The sequence below is a fragment of the Canis lupus genome, chromosome 14, assembly GCF_048164855.1.
Source record: "Canis lupus baileyi chromosome 14, mCanLup2.hap1, whole genome shotgun sequence".
Classification (NCBI taxonomy): domain Eukaryota; kingdom Metazoa; phylum Chordata; class Mammalia; order Carnivora; family Canidae; genus Canis; species Canis lupus.
Genome location: NC_132851.1, coordinates 6173668 through 6200923, shown reverse-complemented (window position 1 = coordinate 6200923; position 27256 = coordinate 6173668). Strand labels below are relative to the sequence as shown.

The 27256-nt window shown below is 51.5% G+C and overlaps 1 long non-coding RNA gene across 1 annotated transcript; it reads left to right on the top strand.

Annotated features, from left to right (window-relative positions):
* Positions 1 to 10400: 10400 nt before the first annotated feature.
* On the top strand, positions 10401 to 26121 carry LOC140603352 (uncharacterized). Its single transcript, XR_012006330.1, has 3 exons — positions 10401 to 10790; positions 19108 to 19442; positions 24692 to 26121. It is a non-coding gene; the product is annotated as an uncharacterized lncRNA (long non-coding RNA).
* Positions 26122 to 27256: the final 1135 nt, after the last annotated feature.

Below are 27256 nucleotides of genomic sequence, written 5' to 3'. Positions count from 1 at the left end.
TGTTATGAGCCACACCCTTTCCTATTATGAAATTATAAAAATTCTGGTAATACAGAAAAGTAAAATAGTTTTTAAAAATCACCTGTACACTCTCCACAACTATTTTTAATGTTCTGTAGCACTGCTTTCTGGACCACCTCTGTTTTCATCACAACATTCCAACCCCCATTCTCCCTGGAAGTGTAGGATTTCATTAACACGGAGTGCCCAGCATTTTCTTTCTGCCACTTCCAATCACTCTTTTCCTCACCTAGTGCAGGGAGCTGCGTAAGTAGTATTACAGGCAGACTGTGACTCTGGACAAGATCCAGGGAGACCATGAAGTCCACTCCGCAGGTGTACCTGGACGGTGATTCAGGACCCTGGAAATGGAAGAATCAAACTACCAAAGAGGTGTGACTACTCTGCAACTCTCCAGATGGTTCTCTAGGGGAAGGTGAAGCTGGGGTTCAGAGCTCCATGGCCTAGCCCAGATGGGGCCTGAGAGCATATCCCAAGAACTAGTTTCTTCAACCTGAGTGGCTCCTTTTTATGACCAGACACCCATGTGAGGGCGAAGGGCACACCAGAAACCATGCCTGGTTCTAGAGACTTGCCAGTTTGGGAGCACCCGGCTGGCTCAGTTCGTTGAGCAGTCGACTCGGTTTCATCTCAGTCACAATCTCAAGCTGGAGAGATCAAGTCCCGGATAGGGCTCTGAGCCAGGTGTGGAGCCTGCTTAGGATCCTCTCCCTCTCCTGCCCCTCCCCATTTTTAAATAAAAATTGTCAGTTTGACTTACTGTCTCTTAACTGGACTAAATAGTTTCTAGCTGGTCTCTGCTACCAGGAACTCCCCCTCAGGCCACCATCCTTATGGCTGCAAAGGGAGCTTCTGAAACCATTCTGATTGAATGATGACTGCGCTTTACAATCTCCCTTGCAGTTCTATTTGGGACCTGTGCTTTTGAGCAGCCCTGGTTCGCATTAGGCGTCGTCTTGCTGTGCTGTCAGCACCTCACACATAGTTTGATTCTTTCATGGCAAAGCCTGAGGGAGGGTTCGACTTTTTTATTCATTCATTTGATTGTTCACTTATTCTCCAGATATATTTTTGTATTTAGAAACCAGTCACTATTTTAAGAGAAGGACAATAAAATAGTCCTAAATCCCTGCTCACTTCCACTCCTGGGAGCCAACTAGACCCTTTTGACTGACCTGTAAAAAATGAGAGACAAACCAGCTCCAACTTGATCTTTACAACTGGCGTAGGAAGTGGTCTGAGGCTGTTCATGCTCCATCCAGGATGTTCGGCTGGGCAGAAGTAAACACAATCCCACACAATCCCAATCCCAATCACACACCAAGCAACTGCAGGTGATGCTGTCACACAGTGCCTCCAGCTCTGCTGGCAAGTTCCTCCTCCAGCCTGTGACCCTGAAACTTAGAGCCCTGCTCTCCCCCCTCTAGCTTTGGCAGATGCCTGACTCAGAGCTCATGAAGCCTCAGTAGAGTCTAGTGATTAAGAACATGTACTTGAGGCATCTTAACTCCATTTCTACCACTTACCAGCTGTGTGACCTTGGATGAGTCACTTAACCTCTCTGAGCCTCAGTCACCTCTGCATAAAAAGTGCATATTATTTATAGCTGTATAGAAAATTGCCCCAAGCCTCTGAGCTTCATTTCCTCACCTACAGAAATAAGATTGTAAGAATTCAATGAGGGGCACCTGGTTGGATCAGTGGTTGAGCATCTGCCTTTGGCTCAGGTCCTGATCCTGAGGTCCCTGGATCGAGTCCTGCATCAGGCTTCTCCCAGGGAGCCTGCTTCTCCCTCTGCCTGTGTCTCTACCTCTCTGTGTATCTCGTGAATAAGTAAAGAGACACAGGCAGAGGGAGAAGCAGGCTCCATGCAGGGAGCCCGACGTGGGACTTGATCCTGGGACTCTGGGACCACACCCTGGGCCAAAGGCAGGCACCAAACCGCTGAGCCACCAAGGGATTCCCCCCAAAAAAAAATCTTTTTAAAAATTCAATGAATTTTACATTTAGTGCTTAGTAAAGTGTCCTAATAGGTGATATGTCTCCCAGGTCCCTGGCTCACTGAATTTTTAGCTTCCTGTATCCTGGGGTTCTGAACCCTCTCACTCCTGATGACTGCTGGATAAGATGCTTAGGAAGCTAATGGAGACCCTGTGGGAAGTAACTGGTGACTCCAACTTTTTCCAAAAATTTGAAAATATAGGTTTCATATGAGATAGAAACTAGATAAGGAAAATGGCAATAAATTGGGGAAGAGGAAGGACATTAAAAATTAGATAAAACAGAGGTGAGGTCAGTACGAAGGTGGTCATTATAAGGTCCTGTTAAAGATGGACCCCAGTTTTGGCGCTGAGACTCCTAGCAGCCGGGTTAAAGAGAAACACATTGAATTGAATTTTTAAAAAGAAATTAACAAAATTCAAAGCATCTATAGATTATGAGTGAGAGTTTCTTTCTTGGCTTCCTTTTTACGGCGCAGAGCACCGCGCCAGGGGTACCTGAGCTCCAAAAGTTCTCTCTGACCGGGACACAGGCGGGGCCCCCCTCTCGGTGCAGGGAAACTCGGATGTGTCGCGCTGGTGCGGCAGCTGCAGAGGTCGGGGTGGGCGGCAGTGACGGGTCTCGTCACTAGAGGGCGCGCGTGGACTGTGCCCAGCGCCGCGGGAGTTCGCACGCCGTCCTCCGCGTGGTCCAGCCGAGTTCCCCGGCTCACGGGGCTCATCCCCCCGTTCCAAGCTGCTTGCGGCCCTCGCAGACGCCCCCGCCTCTCTGTGCTCTGCGCGCTCCAGTGGGCTGTGAAGCGGGGAGGAGGAGGCGAGTCCGGCCACCCCTGCGCGCTCCCCCTGCGCCCACCCCTAGGAGCTGCAGCCTTTGCCGCGGCAAATCCCCGAGCCAAGTTTCCAGGTGCCCTGACAACGTCTGGAGCCCTGAGCCCAATGTGAACAGCCGTTCCCAGGCGGAAGACCAAGTAAGACCAGGCTGGATGGAAGACCTGGATATATTCAAGGGATATGGTTGTGAGACTCCCAGTGTGGCTTTCTCCAGGTGGGGTTTGGCCTCCTTCCAGCTAGAATGTCTGGCCCACAGAGGACATGCCTAGGGTCTCGCAAAGCCGAGTCTCCGTAGCTTGATACATCCGAGAAACTCCCACACCAGGCAAGCCTCCAGAGCCTCTAGTCTGAGAGGGTCAGGTAGTTGAGGCACTGGCAGGGCAGGGAGCCGTGAGGCCTGGTTGGCTGGGAGAAAGGGGACTTTTGCTGATTTGTTCAGGCCCAGAGAAGGGGCCTTTTATCTGTGGGGGAAGTTCCCTGTGTGGTGGGGGCTTTGTTAGATCCATGGGTTTGTTTTTGTGGTTTAGATGTTAAGATCTTTTAAAATATATATTTCTCTATTTAGAGAGAGATAGCAAGAGTAGGAGGGGCAAAGAGAATCTATCTTTTTCTAAGCAGGCTCCTGGCTGGGATCATGATCTGATCTGAAGGCAGATGCTTAACCAACTGAGCCACCCAGGTGCCCCCAAGAGAGAATCTCAAGCCAAAACCAAGAGTCAGCCACTTAGCGGACTGTGCCACCCAGGCGCCCCTAAACATTAAGATCTTGAAGGTGATCTTGGTGAATTGCTTCCTCAGGCTGCCATGTTTCAGTACCTCCTCAGGACAGGGCTGCATCTTTTTCCTAACGCCAGAGCCAAGCACAGAACAGATGCTTTTTGTTGGAATTCACAAACACCCTCCCTCCTTTCTCTGCTTCCGGTCCTCTTCCTGGGCTTGCCCTGAGGTGGGGAGCAGAGGCAAGCAGACACAACAAGGTGTTCAACCTTCATTCACTTGCACATTGATGAAGCAAAGTACTCTGGGCTCTGGGCTGGGACTGGCAACACCACTATGGACAACCCAGACAGGACAGTATCCTGGGAAAACAGGTGCAGGGTGGACCAGCAGATACAGGTAAGACTCCGAGAGTCACAGCTGTGCAGGAGTAGCATGTGGTGCTAAAGGGTGTAGGATGGGGCATTTGGCTTGTTCTGGAAGATTTCCTGTTTAAAGAACACTTGTACTGAGATGTGACTGAACAGTGGGAGTTACATAGGTGAAGAGATGGAAGGAGAATGTTCCACGTAAGGGGGCACAATGTGCAGAGAAAGGCCCTAGTATGGAAACTCAGGTGACTGAGGAAGAAGGCTAGTGTCCCTAGAATGCAGAGGCTCATAATGTAAGCACCACACAGGACCAAGCCAGACCAGGCAGGGCTCTGCAGGCCTTTTTTTTTTTTTTTTTTTTTAAGATTCATTTATTTATTCATTCAGAGAGAGAGAGAGAGACAGGCAGAGACACAGGCAGAGGGAGAAGCGGGCTCCATGCAGGGAGCCGGATGCGGGACTCGATCCCTGGTCTCCAGGATCACGCCCTGGGCTGCAGGTGGCGCTAAACCGCTGCGCCACAGGGGCTGCCCTCTGCAGGCTTTTTTATGGATTTTCATTTTTTTTCTAGAAGAAATGGGGGAGACGTTACCATTTTTATAACTAAGGGTGGGGTGTATTTTAGAGCTGTCAAATAACTTTGCAGGTCATGCACTGTGGAATCCTAGATGAGGTCATAAACCTGGGCATCTGCTCCTAGTGGCCCTGGGATATGAGTATGTGTGACACAATTGTGTTTCAAAGGGATTTGCCTAGCTTCATTGTGGAGAAGGGACCTGAGTAGAGTCAAAGTTGGAAGGGGAAGGTGGTAAGTCTCTCGATCAGTGGTGGTGGAGGTGAGAGCAGGGAAGGGTTGAGGGCTATTTTGGAGGTGAATGGGCAAGACATGAGATGAGTTGGATAAGGATGGAGAAGAAGAAGGAGGGAGATGGCCTGAGTTCCTAGCTTGGGTAACTGGGTAGATGGTGAGCTTTATCGCTGATATGGGTCACAACAGAAGAGGCCAGGTTTTGAGGGAAGGTTTGTGAGTGTGCTCTTGGACATGTTACATTTGAGGTAAATTTGGGGTGGGAATCAAATGGGGATGTCAGTAGGAAGTTGGATATTTAGTCTGGGGCTTGCAGAAAGGCCCAGCACAAAGGCTACATACGTGAATGTCTTGTTTCCCATACCCTTCTTGAGAAGTTTCCGTCGTGTCCTTTTTGTCACGATAGTGCTCTGGGATGGTGGGGTGTTTCAGGGGAGTTTGACTCCTCTCTTTCAAAATCCCCAGGTGGGGACAAGCTTGGTGCTGGAGGTAAATCCAGGAAGAAGATGCAACCACACGAGGGCTGCAGTCTACTGGTTTGAAGGTGGTGGCCAGGAGTAGGGAAGGTGTGACTAGATCCAAAAGCCTAACCTAGCCAAAATGCTACCCCTTCACACCCCAGACCCCTCATTCTTCACATCTAATCCATTGGCCCCACAATTACCTGGAATTACTGTGTGCGAGACAGGCAAATGGGAAAGCATGAGCTCATAGCACTCATGTCATCGCAACCCTGAATGTGACCAGAGGTTAGTGCAAGTCCACAGTCACCACAAATTCAAAATTCAAAGTACGCTGGAAACCCAAAGTTTTTAGTTTAGGTTGGTGAAACTCGTTTGGACTCAAAAGTTGACTACATTGACATGCAGCTGTTTACGGTGTTTATCCTACTTTGTGTGAATAGCCTCGAGTTTTGCTGGTGTGTTCAATTGCGGGGTGTTGTCCAGACTCTGGGTGTGTGTGTGTAGGGGGTACATTATATGCGTAGTGCGAATAATTCTGCCTTCGGGTTCTAGCTAAGGGGGGCTAGTGGATCATTTTACCTTCAATCTCTTACATACTCACATGTATGGAGTCAAGGGATCATAAAAGAAAATTTAAGCATGAGCACAGTGATGATCCTGACATTGGGTAAAGCACAATCCCATGTAGATATGAACAAATGGTTTCAGAGCATCTGGAATACTGCCAGTGTTTCAGACCCCGAACAGGGGGCAGTGAATAAAATAAGGCCTCAGCGTTCGCGAAGCTGATAGTGCTGTGCTTTTTATTCTATAAAGAATGCGCACATAGTTTTGCCGATATGGAGCACTGAAAGGGTAGACCCTATAGAACAGTGTGTGTCTCTAGATGTAGGCACTACGAGTGATTTTTTTCTTCTCCACATTCCCACATTCTCCTGCAATGTCCAGGACTCGCTTTTTTTTTTTTTTTTTTTAAGATTTTATGTATTTATTCATGAGAGACACAGAGAGAGAGAGGCAGAGACAGAGGGAGAAGCAGGCTCCACTCAGGGAGCTGGACGTGGGACTCGTCGTTCTTGTTTTTTTTTTTTTTTTTGATGATCCTTAATTTACTAGTAGTTTCTACCGACCCGACCCCGACCCGCGCTCAGCCTCCGGAAGCTGGTCGTCGCTGTAGACGCAGGCGGGGTCCGCGTGCAGTTCCGAGGTCGCACCAGCAGAGGGCGCAGCGCCCGCGGGGCTCGGGGCGGGGCCGCGGCGGCACTTTTCTCCCCAGCAACACCGGCCCTCGCGCCGCCGGCCATGCGCGGCCTCCCCGCCCCGCCCCGCCCCGCCCCGCCCCCCGCCCGCCCGCCGAGCGCCGGGCTGCAGCGGCCTCGCCCGCGCCGCGCCCTGTGGGCCGGGGCCGACTGGGGCGCGGCCGGGGGGGAGGGGGGGGGAGGGGGGCCCAGCGCACGGCCCCGCCCGGCGCCACCTCCCCCCGCGGCCCGCCCCGCGGCGGGGTCGGCGGGGCAGCGGCTGACTCGTGCTCTGGAGCCGGGAGGGGAGACGTGACCGCCGAGACGCGGGCCGCGCCGGGAACAGGCGGGGGAGGGGGAGGGGGAGGGGGAGGCCGAGCCTCTGGGCACCTGGCGCGGCCGGGCGGGGGGCGGGCGGAGAGGCGCGCGGGTGGCCGCCCTGCGCCGGGGGTGCTGGGGCCCTCCGGTGCGGCCGCCCGCGGCGACTCGGCAAAGCGTGGACTCCGCGGCGGGGCCTAGCGGCGCTGCCAGGAGACGTGCGGGGTCCGAGTCCGGGGGGAACAGACTGCCCGAGCCTGATCCAAGGACGGGCCATCCCGAGGCGCCGCGGCTGTTTCCGCAGACTCTGGACGGTCTCTAGCTCGCCCTGAGCTTGGCCGCGAGAGACCTTCCAGTAAACACCAGACACTTCTAGGATCTCCTCTTCGGCGAGGGGGACTCAAAGGGAGGAGAATGCACAGCATTTCGAGGACGCTTTCCCCTTGGGTTTGACGCCCAAACCTAAGTGTGGTTTCTCCAGGGCCCTGGCTGTAAGGCTGGAGATGAAAGGCGCAAAACCCGAGGATTTTGCGCCTTTCGGATTCCCGCCCCCTCCCTGCCGCGTGACGCGGCTGCTTCACCAAGGTATTGAATGTCTGTCAGCCTCGGTTTTCTCAGCTGTCAAATGGGAACCACGCTGCTTGGTGGTGACAGGGTCGGGCGCTGAGGTGGAATCTCCAACTTTCACAGACTTTTATGCGTCCTTTAGGCAACGTTGTCATTTGTCAGGAAATTCTTCCTGTAGTTCTAAGTCCTCCCCCGGCTCAAGGCCGTATTTCTGCTGCCCCATCCCAGGGAAGGTTGGCTGGTTCCCCCCATGTTAATCCACATCATTTCCCTTGCAGCAGGGAGGCCGCTGCCAAGTTCCTCAGCCTGACCTTCCTAACACAGGGCCTCAGATATGGCTCCAAGGTCCTCCCCAAAGCTGTGGATTAGGGAGGTGGGGTGGACAGACACCGAGGGAGTGCTGAGGCCCAGATTTGGAGATTTTCCCTAAATTTGTGACATGAGTTACTAGCAAAACGGGAGGAAGAAAATGTTTACTGAAAACTGTCCCCATGCTGAAGTGATGTATCTCCAGACCCTCAAAGGGGCAGGAATCCTCACCTCCATTTTGGCACTAAGAAAGAGAGCACCTATAGGCCAGGTCCCCAGGGTGTCCTTGGCTGGGCCCTCCTCCAGTTCTGAGGGCCAGTGCTGCAGGAGATGCGGCTGCCTCCACCTAGGCCCCCACCAGCATGTGGAGTGGATGGGAAATGCCTGCAGTTCTCACTGCCTCTGGTCCTCCTGACGGTGGGGCTCATGGTAGCTCTCACTGGCAGTTGGCTCTCGGGAAGCAAACAGAAGCCTCGCCCTCCCTTCCTGTTGGAAACTTTGGCCTTGGCTACAGAGTGGATGCCTGGGAAACACATTTCAGCTGCAGCCTCAGGGAGTCCAACTGCTCCTGGAGATCTGCCAAGACCGTTCTCAGGGTTTGTTGGAGTTGGGAAGTCTGAAGGCCAGGAGGCCCCACTCTGAGTGTGGGCCTGACCTGGATACCCTCCATGGTGACATCTGCACCAGTGCCTCTCGTCCCTGGCTGCCCAGTGAAAGAATGCTGATGCCTAGGCTCCAGACCAGTGAAGTCAGATTTCAGGGAGGGGGCCTGTGCATCAAAATTTTTGTTTCCTAAAGCACCCCCAGGTAATTCTAATGTGCTCTTGGGGTTGAGAAATACTGAGGGAGATCAATGCAAATAGATAGTGATCAAAGGACAGAAGAGGAAAGTATTTGAAATCTGAACAGAAAAGGATTTGCATTAGACACCAAATAATAAAAGCCATCCAAGGCAGGGAGGCTCCAGGAGCTGTGACTGAGCGGGACTATGGAATTCTTGGAAGGAATCCATCTGTCTGGGAACTGGCATGACTCGGTGCCCTGGGGCAGAGGGCGGAACCCTGTGGCTCCAGGTCCCTCTGAGCCACTGTGCCTGCTTCTGAGATCCACATCTGTCTGCTAGGCCAAGCTGCTGATGCTCTTGTAAGCCTCCGTTCTTCCAGTCCAACTAGATTGCTTGCCATTCCCAGAACTCACCCTGCTCTTTCCCGTCCTCTAGGTCTTGGTTTCAGGCATTTGTTTCTGTCTGGAATGTCCTGTTCAAATCATCCCTTTTCAAGGTCCCTACCCTAATGCCAGCTCCACCAGGAAGCCAGGAGACGTGCGGGGGTTCGAATCCCGAGGGGGGATTCACCAGGGCTTCACCAGGGCTTCCCTATGTGCTTGTTGTCCTGTCCCCCCCCCCCCCCCCCCAGTTCTGCTCAGGGTTTGCCCACGGTTGCTTCCCTGGCCAGGTTTTCCATGCAGGGTCAGGACCAATGGACTCTTCTGTGCCTCTTCCTCCTCCACCTGTCATTGGGGGTGGGGAGCACCTTGCACAGAAGGGTCTCCCATAATTCTTGAATGCTGCAGAATTTGTCTGGGTTCCAGGACAGGGTGGATGACAGTCACCCAGAGAAATCGTCTCTGCTCATGCACCTTCCTGAAGTTCTCTGGTCCCTCTGTTCCATTTTCTGAGAGCCACAGGGCGTTGTGGTTGGCCGGCAGTGACAGGAAAGCGCCGGGGCCAGGCTGTGACCCAGCACGTGGTGGCTGCAGCACCCCCACCGGGGGCGGGGTACTGAGAGTGAGGCCAGGAATGCCGGCGCTCAGGTCTGCTGCTGCCTCGCTTCCCAGACAGACCCGAAGTCTTAGGGGAGGGGAAGAACCCCGCGACCTCGGGCGCCACCGAGGCCACTGCTGGGAGACCCGCCGCGGTCTCGGAACCGCCTCCTCCCGATAGCTGGGCGTGTGGGCGTGTGCGCGTGTGCGACACGGGGCGGGGGAACCTCCGGGGCCCTCACCCGCCCCCCTGCGGGGGTGCTTGGGGCAATGCCAGACTGCGGCGGGGGCGATGCCAGACTGGGGGGGGTGGGCCCCTGGCGCGGCGCGGGGGCGGGGGGCGGGGGGCGGGACTTGTTCGCCTGCCGCCGTCCCCGCGCTTCCGGGGACTCCTGCGGCTGCCAGCCCGCCCCGGCGCCCCTCTGCCGCCGCCTTCTCGGGGTTTTCCGGCTCCGCGAGCCTCAGACGACCTCGGCCGCCGCCCGCCGCCTCTCCCCTCCCCCGCCCCGCCCCGCCCCCCGCCGCCCGGGCCGCGCGGCAGGGCTTTCTGATGAGTCAGCGGGAGCCTCCGGCCGCCCCGGGCATCTGCTCCGGTGACGCGGCCTGAGTCACGGGCGCCCGGGCCCGCAGCGCCCCCTCCCCTGGCCCCGCTCCGAGCTGACAGCAGACCCCGGCCGCCCGGCCACCCTCTGAGTCAAGCGTCTCCGGAGCGGAGCCCGCTGCCAGGGGCGGAGACGGCGCTGCCCCCGGGGGAGGCGGTGGGGGGCCGGCCCGGGGCCGGCAGCCGCGGGAGGGCGGAGGAGGGTGGGGACGGGCGCAGCTTTTTACAAGAAGTCACGGGGGGCGGGGAGGGGCGAAAGAGGGTGAAAACCGCCCTGCGGGGCCGCGGGGCAGCGGGCGGCCGGGCCGGGGAGGGCGGGGAGGGCGGCCGGGCCCGCCGCGGGGCGCCTGGGCGGGGGGGGGGGGGGGGGGGTGCTGCCGGCGGAGGCTGCAGGCCACTGTCGCGGGGAGGAAGAGAGCCCCGCGTGGACACACACCCTCGGCCCCAGGGCACCCGGGCACGAGTCTGTCTGGAGTAGGTGTTCCACTTCCTTTCGACGGGGCAGCTCCGGCCGAGCCGAGCCGAGCCGAAGCGACGCCCTGACCTAACCGAACTTCCTCCCCTGACCCTGGGGGGTGGGGTGGAGGCTGGAGACACCCCCCCCCCCCATCTCCCGCCCTTCAAAGAGAACGTGGGTCCCAGGGTTTCCAGAACCTCAGTAAATTGAGGGTGGGTGGGTGTTTAGTAAAGGGGGTGGTGGTAGGAAGATGGAAGGAAGCTGTATAAAAAAAGGAAAGAAGAATTTTGAGAATGTGTGAAGAACATAAATGGACTCCTTGGAAAGGTGAGTTTCTTACCACCCGAGAATTTAGGCCGAAGGCCCCTGAAGACAGAAAATGGGTAAGTCGTAGGCAGTAATGAGACATGTGAAGGAGTCAGGGCTTCCTCCTCCACGTAACTAGGCTGGAGGGGCTCTAGGTGCTGTGGTCTGCCACCGAGTTCGTGTTCAGTAACCACTTTGAGAGCCTGCATCCTGTGGTTCTAGGATGCTCAAGGAGGGCAAAAGCACCCGCCTGCAGTGGCCTAAGAGGCACTCGGAAGCTGCTGCTTTAATCCTGATGGTGTGTGTGTGTGTGTGTGTGTCCCATCAGCATCCCCCATCAGACAGGAAGGAAGGCAGAGAAGCCAGGAGGACAGAAAGGCAGTCGACCTCCACAGGCACCTGGGTTTCTTCCACTCCCACTCCATCCCGCCTCACCCCACCACCCTGTGTGCTGGTCCTTCAGGGAGGTTGGTGGGCTGCATGAGTGGGAGTCATCCTGGAACCTAAGGCCAGGTGCGGAGGGGAGCTGTGGCCGCCAGGATGAGCAAGACACAACTGTCCTTGGTGGGCCTCCAGCTGGATTTCATTCTCAGTCTCTTTCCGGGATTTAACTTGCTGTTCTTTCCAAAGCCACGGCTCAACAAGTGATGCCAACCCAGGGAGGGGGGTGTCCATGTCTCATCTTGCAGGCAGAAGTAGCACAACAGCTGGGTGAACAAAACCCGCCCGGATCTGTCCAGAACTGTTTGTCAGTACAGCCTTGACAGGGACCATGTGAGCTGCTTCTTGCCCCATGTGACCCTCATTCAGACCCATGGAGAGCAGGAGCTCCTGGTCCCCTTCTCCTTGGGCAGCCTTTTCCCAAGTGTGCGGGTGGGCGGCTCATTTCTGCCAATCCAATCCAACTCAAAATAGCGCTGAACCAGACTTCTCGGAAGCTCTGTGCTACAGGCCTCTGTAGAAAAGAGTTAAAAATGACAGCTCTTGGGAGATCAAGGGGTATAATTTGCTGAGATGGGTCAAGATGCAGAGCCCTGTGACATCAGAGGGCAGATACAGTGGCTGGGGGTTGGTATGGAAAGTGTTAGTGGTGGAAGGTCCTGGGCCTTGTGTGGTTGCCCTTTGGAGAAGTTGGTGGGCTGGGCCAGTGGAGATTATCTTGGAAACTAAGGCCAGGTGCAGGAGGGGGGCTGTGGCCGGATATTTAAGCCACAAACCGTTGCCACCCCCAACTTCCACATTTCTTTTTTCAAGCTGAGAACTCCCTTGGTAGGGGTTGCCTCCTCCACAGTTTTACATTCTGATTTCTCATGTTTCTAGCCCATCTGAGTTGCCCCCTTCTCTATGAAGCTTCTTTCTCCTGCCCCACCATTTGAGTGCACTTGGCCCATGCATCCATGTCGTAACTCTTACTTTTCTTTGTTGGGTCTGAGAGGTTTTGCTGAATTCCACTTCCCTCTTCACCCAGAGGCCCACTGGGAAGCCCAGAGTTTCATCTTTGCGGCTCCCCCCTTGGTGGAACTCCTGAGGAAATGAATTAGCTGTCAACTCTGCCCTCCTCTGCCCCATGCTTGGCTTCCTTTGTGTCTGACAGGGCTTCCTGCTTGTTGTGTTGGCTTCCATGAGAGCCTCATCTTGGGTTTTGACCCAGCCTGCTCTTTGCTTGATGGTTTAGCCCAGCTCTGGCCCCCTGGTTCATCATCCTCATTGATTCCTAGCAGCCATTCAGCAGGAAATCTTTGCTCCTTCCCTTAGCAGTTAGAACTGAAGCAGAGGGTCAATGGAATATAAGTGCAACTCCCTAAAGCTAGCCTGTTGTGTGTACATCAAGACTACAGATGGACTTCATTAAAGCTAACATGTCATGTGTAAATACATTCATACAAAAAAAAAATTAGAGGCAATCTCTGTTTCCCTTGAGGGGCCTCATCTCTTCACAAAACTTTTCAAAGACCATTAAGTTTTAAGATTACTCATAGTCATTTAGAAGGCCTACTTTTTCTTTTCTTCTTCTTCTTTTTTGGACTTTTTGGACGAAAGATATATTAAAAGTGAGATATAAGATCAAGAGACAAATTAGCAGAGATTAGACTTTTCGAGGTCATGTAACAAAATTCCATATTACTGCAAATATCAGAAAATTTGGACATGAAACTGAGCTAAATTAGGAATATCTGCCTGCAAAAGCTTGGCATAACTCCTCAAAACATCTGGCATCCTCTGGCAGCATTTATCATTCCACTGAGAAGTGATCCTTCTCTAAGCCATCCTTGGCCACATAATAAGAGCAGAGAGCCCAGGACACTGTTAGCCCATCACTCTACCTTTGGCTCTGCCATGTCTGAGCTCTGCTACCTTGGGCCACCTGCTGATCTTGGTTTTATTTACCTATAAAACAGAGGTCATTACATCTACCTCTCAGGGCCCTTGTGAAGACCAAAAGAAGTAGGAGACAGTAAATGGTACTCAGTAAACAGTAGCTTGAAGTATTATAGACTTTCTACCTGTAGAAGTAAAAACTTCCTAATGTAATGTTCCTCCATTTGGGATTCTTTAGATCTAGGTTCTGTCCAGGGTCACGAAGGTCAAATTGAGAGAGAAATGAGCTCTTTTTCAGAAGCCACTGCAGAAAAGACCAACATTTCTGGGAGAAGTAAAGAATGTAATAGCAGTACAATCAACCAACCGATCATGGGCTAAGGGCCTGAGAGAAACCTGATCATGAATCAGTCGGAGGCTCATCAGTGACAAAGATGACCTTTGCCCAGACGCTAGGCATGTCTGAGCCACTGAATAGGTTTTAATCCAGAATGTGTTGAAAGAGCCTAGTAAATACTTATCCCACTGAATCAAATCCAAGAGTTTGAAGAAAAATAATTAAAAAAATTTTGAGCCCCTCTACTATGTGAGATGTGGCTGAGGGAAATTGGTAAACCAGACCTTCCTAATAAATGCTCCAATGGATAATGGGCCCCAGAGTCCCATGCCGGGCCCTAGACTCTTGCTTCTGTGCACAGAAGTGGGAAATGCTCTCAGGAAGGACAGATTGGCTGGCTGCACTAGACACCCTTTGGAAAGGGAGTAAAAACCAGCTTTGCGCCTCCATTTCTGGCCCAGCTGACACCAATCCAGGGAATACACATATATTTGTTCCCTGGGAATGCATAACCAAGCACCACAGAAATTTATTTGCTCAGAGTTCTGGAGGTTAGAGATCTGAAACCAAGGTCAGCACGGTCATACTCCCTCTGAGACTCTGGGTAGAGTCTTCCTTGTCACCTCCTAGCTTTAGGTGGCATTCCTTGGCATGCAGCTACATCACTCCAATCTCTGCCTCCATGAGCACATGACATTCTCTCTGGATATCTGTGCCTTCGCGTGGCAGTCTCTCTCTCTTTTTTTTTTTAAGATTTATTATTTATTTGAGAGAGAGAGAGACAGAGAACAAGAGCACAAGCAGGGAAGAGGGAGAAGTAGGCTCCCTACCAAGCTGGGATTCCTCCTGTGGGGCTCGATCCCAGGACCCTGGGATCATGACCTAAACTGAAGGCAGATGCCTAACCGACTGAGCCACCCAGGTGCCCCTGACATTCTCTTCTTATTAAGGACACCTTTCATATTGGACTAAGGCCCACCTAATTACCTCTTTTTAACTTGATTACACCTGCAAAAACTGTTTCCAAATCAGGTCACAGGTACTGGAGGTTAGGACTTCACAACATCTTTTTTAGGAAAAACAACCCTACCCATAACATATGGTAAGAGTAATGTGTTTGATATCAGGCTGTAGCACAGGCTAAGGGGGTTGTCAACACAGGGACATTCCACTGTATGCCCGCGAGGGGGCAAATTGGAACAGCAAGTTGGCTTTATTAGAAGCCTCAAAAACATTCATATCCTTTAATCCAGTGATCCACTTCTAGGAATCTAGGTATCAAAGTCAGAAAAAATGTTGATAAATCTTTATGCATAGAGAGATTCAACTCAATATTGTTTATAATAATTAATTATTGAGAACAACTTTAACATCTAACATTTAGGGATGGTTATTAAAATAAGTCACATCCACATGAGGGAGATATTATGTAACCTTCAAAATGACATATTCAGAAAAGACATAGTAACATGGGGGATGTGAAATAACATGATATGTTCAGTATGTTGTCAGCTTTATAAAAAATATACAGAGAAGAAAAACACAAGATAATGTTAGTAGTCCCACCCCTTATGGAAAGATTATGAGTGACTGTTATTGTTTTATTATGGCATTATATAAGTTCTCTGCAATAGCTTTATTTATTTAAGATTTTATTTAAGAGCAAGAGAGAGAGAGAGAGCACGAGCACCAGCAGGAGGGAAGAGCAGGCTCCCCGCCAAGTAAGGAGCCAGACATGGAGCTTGATCCCAGGACCCCAGGATCATGACCTGAGCCACCCAGACACCCCTCTGCAATAGCTTTATAGCCAAGGAAAAAAAAAATGTTATTAAAAAAATAGGAAAAAAAATAAATAGATACATAAATAGTTTCCTGGAATATACATTCCAGGAAAGTTCTGGCTGGGAGAAGCTGCTGGGTGTCTGGCTGATGTCCATGCTTATAAGCCACAGCCATAACCCCTCTGGAGTTTCTCAACATGCAGTTGGGTGGCTACTTGCATCAAAAGTACCCATGATGCTTATTTAAAAATGCAGGATTCTAGGCCCCACCCCAGATCTACTAAATCAGGATCTCTGGGTGCAGAGCCCAGGAATTGGCATTCTCACAGGCTCTGCACATTTGAGCTGAATGTGACCACTGACCCCTGCCTTAGAGGCTGTGGACAACCTGCTCATCGGTAATCCAGTGTGGTTTGTAACACCCGTCGGTTATGCCCTCTCAGCCTACGCCGTGCTTTGAAGAATCAAGCGAAATAAGCAGAGGAGTTATTCATTTTATTTTTTTATAGCGTCCACTCTTGGTTGTCCCTAAGTCGGGAAGCTGTAAAACACCATATTCAAAAGAATAGAAAATTCACATTTTGGAATCCGGTAGCAGCAGATTGTGTTCCTTATAATTAAAATGAATTAACATTCCCAGACTCTGCCCTAATTTGGAATTAGGAAAGGTATAGTTGCAGGAGGACAGCGACCCACAATGAAAGGTTTGCCCCATTAAAAAGTGGTTCGTCTGTGTGCAGTTAGTTGAGAATCGTAATTATAGACCTGCTTACTTTCAACTCACAATCTTGAGGCTCCCTTTATTGCTGGTTTACTGGAGCGATATTGGAGGACAGTAGAAAATTTTCCCCTTTAAGGTGTGTCTTGGCTTGGGGGCAAGGATTGGCCAAGAGGGCCCATCAGCCCTGCAGCGCTGTGACTTGTCAAGACCAAGGGGAGTTGTAGCATGCTCGGCTGGGCCCCACAGCTGTGCAATTAGCCTTCTCATCAGTAGGTGAAATTCAACACCTCCGAGAGGCAGTAATTCCAGGTATTAATCCACACTCGTTGCTTCTGGAGTTGGTCACACAGCCTCTTAGGAGAAAAAAATGAGCCATCTCAAGAATGAAATATCTGGCTACAGGTGGGAGCCATCAGAAAACAGAACAACAGCAACTGTGAAACTCTACATCGAACCTCCTGGAAGAGTCCTAGTCCCTTTCTGCGCCTTCACCCGCATGCTATCAGGTGCCATCCTCATGCTGCCCTCCACCCAGCGCCCCTGTTGGTGGGGGACGAGGGCAAAAGGAGGTAGACTGCAGAGGGGCAACGTGCTGGGCCCCCAAATGACACCTTCCATCTGCACCTGATCCTCATCACCGGCACTTGGGATCTCCCCGCAGCAGAGCTTGACACCTGGATGGGTAGGTCTGGTGCCAGCTCACCTGCCAGCAGCCCTGAACTGTCAGCAGCTTCTGAGAGCAGGTCCCAGCCCCAAGGAGCAGTGCAGGGTGGAGGGCAGACCTCTCCTCCCTGTGTGCCCTTCTTTCCTGCAGCGCCAGAGGAGGCCGAGGCAGGCAGCCCAAAGGGTTAGGACCCATCAGAGAGAAAAAGATGCAAAAGGAAGCCCTGGATCTTTCACACAACATGTAATTAACTCTCTGCAGAAGATGCCATGGATTCATAATGGGAGCCGACAGCGGGGGAGGAAGGCTCTGACAAGCATGAGATTTTTCATGTTTTTTTTTTTTTTTAATTTTTTAAAGGAACATGAACAGTTGTAATTGTAATCGTGGACCTTCAGGGATGGTGTCTCCCTAGCAGCAAACCAGAGGATGCTGTATCTCACCCCTATCCAGGCAGGATGAATGGGAAGGGCTTTTCTGCCTCAGAGCTTTCTCTCCACCCCAACAGCTGGCTATTTCTTATCCCTGGTTTCACAGGGTGGGCCTGTCAGCAGCCCCTGCTCTGTCAGCCAGTGCCAGCCCGAGGACAGCCATCCTTGGAGTCACCCTGGCCTCTAGCAGGGGGCTCCCAGGGTCACACTTCTGGCAAAGTCGGGGCCTCCTCCCCGGTGTTCTGTCCTTGGGAAGGTGGCTGCCCTTTGCAAAGGGAGGCCCAGCTGGGGAGGAAAGGTGGGGAGCTCTGGGGTGGGATGGCTGCAGGTGGGCAGTGCCTGGAAGTTGGCCTGAACAAACTGGGGCCAATCCTCTCCCAGGCACAAAGGGCTCTCTGTGAGGGACACGCCCAGCCTCTACGCAATCAGGGAGGCTCACGTTTCTTACCACAGGGAGGCCCATTCCCAGACAGGCCTGGGTGTGGCCTGTAGGCTGAACCCTGCTGGGCAGGGCCCTGTGGACTCCTGGTGACCCATCTGAGTGACTTTAGTCCTCATTATGATCTGGTCTGCAAATGCAGATGCAGAGAGGCCTGGACAGGCAGCTTAACATCACAGAGCATGAGCAGTTGCCTCTTCCCCCTCTAGGAAAGGGTCTTCCTAAGTCTACCTATGCCCCCCCCCCCACTCTCTCATACACATACCCTCCTATGCATGCACTCATGCTCTCAGTCCAAATGAGAGAGAGTATGACTCTCTAGTCATACTTAGACTAATCAATTACTCTGTGCAGAACTTTGCCCTTACCCACAAGCCATTGTCACAGAGGAATTAGACTAGGTCCAAAGAAATCAGACTAGGAAGTGTACAACAAGAACCACTGTACTGGCCTCAGGCATAATTATAATTTTTCCTCAGAACTCGGAGTCCCCCCCTGCCACTAAGTACCTTCCCCTTGTGACCCTGCTATACATAAAACAAAAGGAGAGAAAAGAAAGAAAGAAGGAAGGAAAGAGGAAAGGAGAGAGGGAAGGAAACTTTGGGAAAAGCAAAATAGTGTGGAAGGCATACCAAAAGGGTCCATGCTGATCTATGTTTTTGCTGAGCTTGAGGTTTACCTGGGAGGTTGTGCCATGCCATGGGAAGGGATGGGCTTGTGGTTTTTAAAATGAAAAGAGTTCAAATAGGATTTCTAAGGTCTCTTCAGTAATCAGTCTAGGCCTGAAGGACACAAGGCCATGCGGCCACCCACCAGAACCTGCTCCCCACACAGGGCCTGAGACCCCGTTGTATTGGAGGTGGTGGTGTGGGTGTCCTGCGGGTATCTGGCAGGTGTGTTCCTTCCCCGACCACAGCTGAGCTGGATGGTGATGGATAAGAGTGCCACCTATGAAAGTAAGACCTCTCTGTGCTGTATGCCCTGTGCTATGAACTATGAAAAAGACACTCATTTATTGAACACAGATTTCTTTGGCACCATTTATATGCTAGTAAATAAAACAGATGAAATTGCCTGTTCTTGGGAGGTTCCATTTGACACAAAAGCATTGGAACTTCCCCTCTGGATTCATTCTCTAGGGCTGCTACCACAAAGTACCACAAACTGGGTGGCTTAAACAGAAATGTATTTCCCCACAGTTCTGAAAGCTAGAAATCTGAGATCCAGGTCTCAGCAGGGTGGTTCCTTCTGCGGGCTTTGAGGGACAGTCTGTCCCGTGCCTCTCCCCAGCTTCTGGCGGTCCACTGGCAGTCTTCGGCCTTCCTTGGCTTGTAGAAGCAACACCCCGTCTCTGCCTTCATCTTCACACGGCCTTCTCCCTGTGTGCATGCTTCTGGGTCCAAATTTCTCCCTGATATAAAGGCATTGTCGTGTTGGATTAGGGCCCACCCCAATGACCTCATTAACTTGATTATCTCTGAAAAGACTCCATCTTCAAAAAAGGTCACATTCTGAGGTACAGAAGGTCTTTGGGGAGGGGAGTAGTGGACACAATTTGGTTTATAACACCCACTGTAGAAAAGCATAGGAAAGCATGGAGGAGAATCATCTGCCCTGAGGTGACTGAAGTCTCCTGCTTCCTCAAGGTCTCATGTGAATGCATCTGACTGATGGGGCCCAGGTCCTGTTCCTGATCAAGTTTCTGGCTCCTACCTTGGGGAGGCACAGACTTCTAGCTGTGGGATTTTCCCTGAACACAGGCAGTGCTGTATGCCCTGTCATTCAAAGGATTCATGGTGGCCACAAAGCACAACAAATCTACCATGCAGGTTTTCTCCAAGCGGACCCAAGAACAGAGAATGAAGACCACAGTTTCCCTTTCTTATGCCTTCCCTGGAGTGCCTAGTCTTGTGTGCTGCCCGCCGTAGGGCCAAAGCATTGAGGACTACAGAGGACACCTGGCAAATCTGGATAATGGCCAGTAAGTAATATTTAGTAAACATTCACTACGTGCCAGGCATTTTTCTAAGCTCGTTATATGATTGCCTCATTTAAGCCTTATGACAGCTTTATGAGATAGGGATGATGATTTTCCCCCTTTCACAGGCAAGGAAACTGAGGCACAGAGAGATTAAATAACCTAACCTAGAAGGTGGGAAAGCCAGGATTTGAACCCAGCAACTAGTCTGAGACTGAGAGCGTAACCCTCTGGACTTCCTGACAGGTGGAAGATGATAAGAGGAAGGAGCAATGCCTCTCCAGCCAGCACTCTGGGAAGGCAGGTGTGTGCCATTAGCTCAACAAAGCTACCCCTGCGTGGCATGTATATTGTCTCACACGCTCTGAGTCAGGGTGGGTGTGATATTGGCATGAGGCACACTGACAAAGCCCTCAAGAATCCTGGGAGGGAGGCGTGGGAAGAGGCAGGAGGAGGAGGAAGAGGAGGAGGAGGAGAAAACCTGCAGGCCCAACCCAGGAGGCTCTGCTTGGTGTGGCTGAGGAAGGTCTGTGTTATAGGACTTAATCCTGAGCTTCTGGCCTCAGCTGGGCTGGGTAGCTGGAAGCCTGGTTCCCCTGCCAGGGCAGGGAGGGCACTCTCTGGAGAGTGCCAGCATATTTCCAAGAATTCTTCCCCGGTGACCTAGAGCTGGACCTCGGAGGGGCCAGGTGGCTGACCTGGCAGCCATCCGAGCTGAGGTGCAATTGAACACCTCGGATGTGGGAGATGTGGCTCAGGTACCTGCCACGTGCCCAGAGGCAGAGACCGGGGACATCTAGGCCTGTCCTGGAGGAGCCCTTGCCTCTCCCTACTCCTGTGATCCCGGACATTGGAACATTGCTATTTCTGTTACCTTTTTGCAGAAGGAGGCAAAAATAGAAGGGGTGCATTCTTATATCCCCAAGCCTGCCCAACTGGAGACTCCTTTGTGGCCCTGGCCAATTGGATTGGGCCTCGGGTCTCACATACTCCAAGCCCAGAGCACAGTATAAAGAGTATGCATACAGCAGGAGTGTTTGCCATTCAGCAGTGAGCACCCCTGCGAGGAAGCTGAGACCCTCCTGGTAGCTTCTCTTTCCAAAGGGAAATAGGATACATGAGGGGCTGAACTTTTCTTAACAAGAACTGAAGAGGAGTGCCTGGGTGGCACAGTGGGTTAAGTGGCTGACTCTTGGTCTCGCTCAGGTTGTGGTTTCAGGGTTGTGAGCCCCACATCAGGCTCAGTGCTCAATGTGGAGTCTGTTGGGATTTCTCACTCTCTCTCCCTCTATTCCTTCTCTCCCCACCCCCTCATACTCTCTCTCTCTGTCTCAAATAAATAAATAAATCTTTAAAAAGAGGCACGTGGGCGGCTCAGTGGTTGAACATCTGCCTTTGGCTCAGGTCGTGATCCCAGGGTCCTGGGATCGAGTCCCACATCGGGCTCCCTGCAGGGAGCCCACTTCTGCCTCTGTCTGTGTCTTTGCCTCTCTGTGTTTCTCTTGAATACATAAATAAAATCTTTAAAAAAAATCTCTAAAGAAAAAAAAACAGAAGAAAGGTAGAAGAGTATTTTCCTTTAGAGGCATTGATATTAAGGTTAAGAATCAGGTGGTTTCCTATACACAAGCAGGGCATTTCTAAAACACATGTGGGTAACAAAAATAAAAGCAAAGGAAAAAAAATTATCCACTGGAGGCTTTTATTCTAACAGGTGACTACAAAATATGCAGTTAATAAAAAGTTCAGTTTAAGAAGTGCTTGAAAACCAGATTAATATTTGTAATAACATGAAAAACACTAATGCCTCTCACATACCCTACTCTCCAGTTGTCTCCCCACAGGAAGAGGCAGAGAAGGACATTCTTAGAACTTAAAGAATGAGGTGGGGCCAGGGTTACAAGATAAAATACAAGATGGCCTACTAAATTTGAAAGCCAGATAAAGCAACAAATATTTTGTTGGTGGAAGGATGTTCCAAATTTTGCATGATACATGTCTACACTACAATAATTATTGGCTGTTTCTCTGAAATTCAAATTTAACTATTCATTGTGTGTTTTATTTTTATTTGCTCCATCTGGCAACCCTGGGCAGGCCTCATATCCACCCCAGTAGGGGAAGGCAGAAGGGGGAGTTCTGGAAAGGAGGCTGGGAGGCCTATGCCAGGTCACCGGGACTCTCGGGAGGCCAGGCCTCTGGCTCTTGGGCTGCCACAGCGGGGCCCTGGGAAAAAGCTCTGGGCCTCTTCTCGGAGCTCCAGAGCTCCAGCTCCGTGTCCCTGGAGGGAAGGGCCAGGGCCCAACAGCTGCAGCAGGAGGCCTTGAAATCAACCTGAAAACAATTCAGGCTTCTCTGGGCAGCTGCCAGCAGAGACGACAGGCCCAGGGTGGCAACCTGCGTAAGTGCCGTAGCCTGGCCTGTCTCTCACGGGCTTGAGGGGGTCACCCTGACTCCTAGGGGTATAGAGACAGGGCACCACGCCTCTGCTGACCTTTCCTTCAGGTCTGGCTGTGTCTGCCCTGCCTCACACTGAATTCCCCCACATTCTCTGGGGCTGAGGTCACTGAATATCCCCAGGCCTTTCCTGCAAGGTTGGAGGGCCAATCCAGGGGCATTAGCTGCGTGAGTTATTTGTGTGCTGCCCAAAGGGCCCCTGGGAAGGGGAGGTGTGGGCACCTGTGCCCAGGAGGCCTGGAGAAACCATTGGGTGAGAGTCCAGCAGACCCCCCGGCCTGAGAGCCACAGCCTCCCCCCTGCCCTCCGGGCCCCCCCTGCTAGGCTGGCTGGGATGAAGTGTAGGTCCTCTTCAGAGCCTTCCTCCCAGGGCTGTGTGGGAGATGCTCTTGTGTCCTTTCCCAGTGAACAGGGCCGGAGGGGGAGGGAGAAGGGGCAGGCCTGCCCTGGGAAGTTTCAATTTGTATGTCGACCAGAACATTCACTGTGGAGAGGGGGGGCGGGAGTGCCGAGAAAGGAAGGAAGGACAGCCTATGAGCAGAACATTTTTCTGATCATCTTGTGATCTTGTGAGGTGCTTTAAGTTCCATTTTTACCAAAGATGAAACAGGCCCAGAGAGGTAATGGAACTTTCCTTAGGTCACACAATGAATAAGTGGTAGGGTCAGAAATCCTATCCTGACCACTCTGGCTCTATAACTTGGGCCCATTCTCTTCCACGTTGCTGCCCAGGAAAATTCTGGTCTAACTCAGGGGGAAGTATCTACCAGCAGCTCTGTTACTGTCTCTGCTCTTGTCAGGCTCTGCCTTCCCTGTGACCTCCAACACTTGGCTGTGCCTGAAATTTGCACTAGGAAATAATGCTGAAAGGAAACAGCTGTGCTTCTGTGTGTCCATAGCAGGAACTCCACCTCCTGGGCTCTCAGCCCTCCTCCCACAGAGCGGAGGGGTGCTCAGGGCCAGGCTCTGTGGTTTCAGCACACAGAGAATTGTCCCCAGTTCCTGCCCCTGCATGCCTTGCCTAGTAATTCCTGAGACAGAAAACCACACTCCCTGGTGATCAAAGTCATAAATCTAGCCTGTGTGGTTGGTTGAGTTTGGTCAAGCTGTGGGATATAGGCCCCCATGGTGTCCTCCCCACCCCCGAGGGATGCCAGGTGCTGTCCTTGCCACCTCAGCCCTCCTCAGATCTCTCTGCCCACAGGGGGTTAAGCCTTCCTTGTTTTCCCTTTTGGCTTTGGGTGTTTCTCGTGTTCTCTGACACTCTGGCCACCTTGCTCGCTATTCCCCCCCACCCCCCAAACATCTCACAGCAGTGAGATGGCAGGAGATTTTCTGTTCTGAGCATGGTGGGGAGCAAGTGGGGTAGGCTTGAGGAGGGTGAGCTGAGATCCTCCCAGTCATGACCCTCACTCGTGTATTCATTTATTTGCCCCAGCTTGTGTGTGTTGGCTAGGTGGGGAGACAGGGCAGGAGTTGGAGGTTGGGCATGAAAATACCAGCCAGGGCCCACACAGTGCAGCTCTTTGCTCAAGGTCTGTTCAAAGAGGCTCACTGTCCACCAAGGAAAAGTCATGAAAATGGACTTCCCATGGACTCTTGGCACCTCCTCCACTGAGGTTCAACTCTTCTTTCAAATTTGCAGCTCCTCTAAGTTTCTAGAAACATCCAGCCTACACCGTATCTTTTCTTGGCTGCAGTGTAGATTTTGGAGCCAGACTGCCTGAGTTGTTATACTGACTCTGAAACTTATCAGATTTGGACCTGTTACTTAATCCCTCTCATCCTTTGTCTCTGATGTGGGATAAGAGCATCTACCACTGAGGCTTGTTGCAAGGATTGTTGTGTTAACAGACACAAAAGACAGACAGTCTCCTTGGCCCATGGCAGGCACCATGTGAGAGTTAGTAGCTATCATTATTGTTACTATTATGAATATTCTCTCTTTCTTTCATCTGCACCCCTAATTGGATTTTTTTTTTAAAGATCCTATTTATTTGTTCATGAGAGACACACACAGAGAGAGAGGCAGAGACACAGGCAGAGGGAGAAGCAGGCTCCCTGTGGGGAGCCTGATTCAGGACTCCATCCCAGGAGCCTGGGATCACAACCTGAGCCGAAGGCAGATGCTCAACCACTGAGCCACCCAGGCGTCCCTCCTAGTCTGATCTTTATCAGCTCGCTGTCCTCCCGAAGCCTCAAAGCCTTGGCAGGCTGGCTGAGCGTGCCCTCTTCAGAGGCTGGTGTGGGTGGTTGGAAAGCTGCAGACGCTCATAGGGCAATGAACCTATGCCGAAGGTTTGAGGTGTGGGGACCCTGCAGATGATCCTTAGGCCTCCACTCCACTGGGATGGACGAGGGGCCCTGGGCCTGCCCAGGGGGTATGTCTCCTGGTTGTGAGAGAGAACTTCTACGTTAGGTCCAGTCGGTTTAGAGGAAAACCCATCAGGCAGAAGCCTGCTGAGTGTGACCAGGTGGAGGTGGCAATCAAGCCACTCATGCAACAGGACTCTAGTGGGTTGCCTAGTGGCTTCCCAAATGGAATGTCCGGGTCCTAATCCCCCAAACCTGTGAATGTTACCTTATTTTGAAAAAAGGTATTTGTAAGGCAGCCCGGGTGGCTCAGTAGTTTAGCGTCGCCTTCAGCCTAGGACATGATCCTGGAGTCCCAGGATTGAGTCCCACATCCCATGTCAGGCTCCCTGCAGGGAGCCTGCTTCCCCCTCTACCTGTGTCTCTGCCTCTCTCTCTCTCTGTCTTTCATGAATAAATAAATAATTTTTTTTTTAAAAAAGGTATTTGCAGGTGTAATCAGGAATCCTGAGATGGAGCATCATGGATTATCCAGAGGTATATGAAGTCCAATGACAAATGTCCCTTGAGCAGAGGAGAAGAATTCACAGACACAGACGGGAAGACCATGTGGAGATGGGGACAGAGATTGGAGTGATGCAGATACAAGCCAAAAAAGCCTGGAGCCCACAGAAGCTGGAAGAGGCCAGGAAGGAAGACTTTGGAGGGAGTGCAGCTCTGCTGACTCCCTGACTTTGAATTTCTGTGAGAGGATACATTTCTGTTGTGTTAAGCCACCCAGTTTATGGTAATTTGTTACCATAGCTCTAGGAAACTAATACAAGAGCCAAATGTAAAGTGACCCGAGAAGGGAAGAGATAAGAGGCCATGGTCCGAGGTGGGAAAGACAGAGAGAAGTGAGACTCAAAAGATCAACGAAGGCCTTTCATCAAGGCGGCTGTGTATGGTGGTGCAGGTTGTACACTGCACAACAGCATGGTTATAGTTTGAATATTTATTGTTCTCTTGTTCCTGCAAAGGTCAGTGAGGTGTCTTGAGGAAGAGGTACCTTTTCTAAAACACACAAAGGCACCCTATAGCCTTGCTGGATTTTGGTGAGAAAATTTAGAAAGCACTATATGTCTGCACCATCCCGTATAGTAGCCGCTGATCAGTTGTGGCTCTAGAGCACTTAGAGTGTGGCTTGTGCGACTGAGGAGCTGAATTTTAAATTTTAACTGGCTGACACTACAACATTGGACATACAGCTCCATGACAGAAAAACGGAAACTCAGCCCTGCTTGAGGCAGAATTTGGTCACCAAAAACATGGCCACTCTCCCCTGATATTGTTCAGATGCTCCTTGACAGCTGCACTCCTTGTTGAGAAGGAGTGAGGGTGTCAAACAGGGACCACGGCTGTGGTGGAGGGGGTGGCAGGCATCAAGACATGCTGGAGAGAATGAGAAATGCCCAACCCTGGATGGGTGCAAGGACCCAACAGCAGAAGGAGGGAGAGAGAAAGGGTTGCCTGAAGAGTTAACCAATTGGCTGATTCCCCATATCCTTTAGTAACCATTCATGAATCTGTCAGTCATGAAGTTAGCTCAATTCTTGAACCTATTTTTGTTTTCAACCCTTAATTTAGGATAATGAACTTTTTTTTTGGTCTTTATTTACTTAAGTAATCTCTACATCCAGTGTGGGGCTTAAGCTCAAAACCCCAAGATTGGGCAGCCCTGATGGCTTAGTGGTTTAGCACCGCCTTCAGCCCAGGGTGTGATCCTGGAGGCCTGGGATTGAGTCCCACATCAGGCTCCCTGCATGGAGCCTGCTTCTCCCTCTGCCTGTGTCTCTGCCTCTCTCTCTCTCTCTCTCTCTCTCTCTCTGTTTCTAATAAATAAATAAAATATAAAAAAATCCCAAAAACCCAAGATGAAGAGTCGTGTGCTCATCTGACTGAGCCAGGCAGGCGCCCCAGGGAACAGATGAACTTTTAAATGGGATAATTGTAGAGATGGACAGGGGGCACCAGTTTAGGGGTTCCTGGGCCTCAGGGTCATTCCTTTTTTGAAAACAGGCTTTTTGAAAGCAGGTCTGTTTAAGCTCTGGATTAACTCTACAGTGGAAGGTCGGGAACCCATCCTGGCACGCCACCCCACTGTTACCCAAGTACAGCTGCACACGAGGAGGATGTGGGGTCAAAACTTGTGCCTTCACAGCCGCAGAGCAGGACATTTACCCGCCTATAGCTTCATCCCTCAGAGGGATGTGCAAGCTTCGCAGAGGTGGGAAGAGAGACCTAATACGTCACTCGGTGATCATCACACTCTGCCTGCATGTTGGTAGGCAATGAAGATGGATTTACCAGACTTTTGGGGCGAAGACCCAGTCAGAGAGTGAGGACCTGGCTATGCTGGTAGCCTCGGCATCTCCTGGGAGCTTGTTAGAAAGGCAGACTCTCAGTCTCTGCCCCAGGCCTGTGGAATCAAGATTTGGTTGTAAGGATCCCCAGGTGATTGGCGGGCAGAGCAAAGCTTGAGAAACTTTGAGCTAGAACAAGAGCCATTTCCTGGCGTTGATTTAATGGATTTGTCTTAAATTAGTTCAGAGCTGAAGTGACCTTGCTGTTGTGGCATTTTGTTGGCTTCACCGCCCTGGAGAAACTTCCTCTGAAAGTTTCCAAGCTTGATTATCCCAAGTGAAATACCTTCTAAAGCAGTAAGTATTTTGAAAGCTGAGGGTCAAATGTGTTCCATCTCCCTGATCTTTGGGCAGGTGACACTTGGAGGAGGAGAGGGAGCCAGAACCCCCTTTCAGGGACAGCTCTGAAGCTCGCCTCTGCCTATGTGATCCTCTGAGACAGATCATCTCTTCTTCAGGCTTTGATTTGGGGAAGCCACACATGAGGGTGGAGCTAGTGCAACCATTCTCCATAAGGCAGAGCACAGGTCCTCCAGGTGAGGCAGGAAAATAAATAAAATTAAAAAAAAAAAAAAAAGATGTTGTGAATTTAACAAAAGGTAGAGTGCAAATTAGAATTATAGTGTCTTCCCATTTTTAAAATAA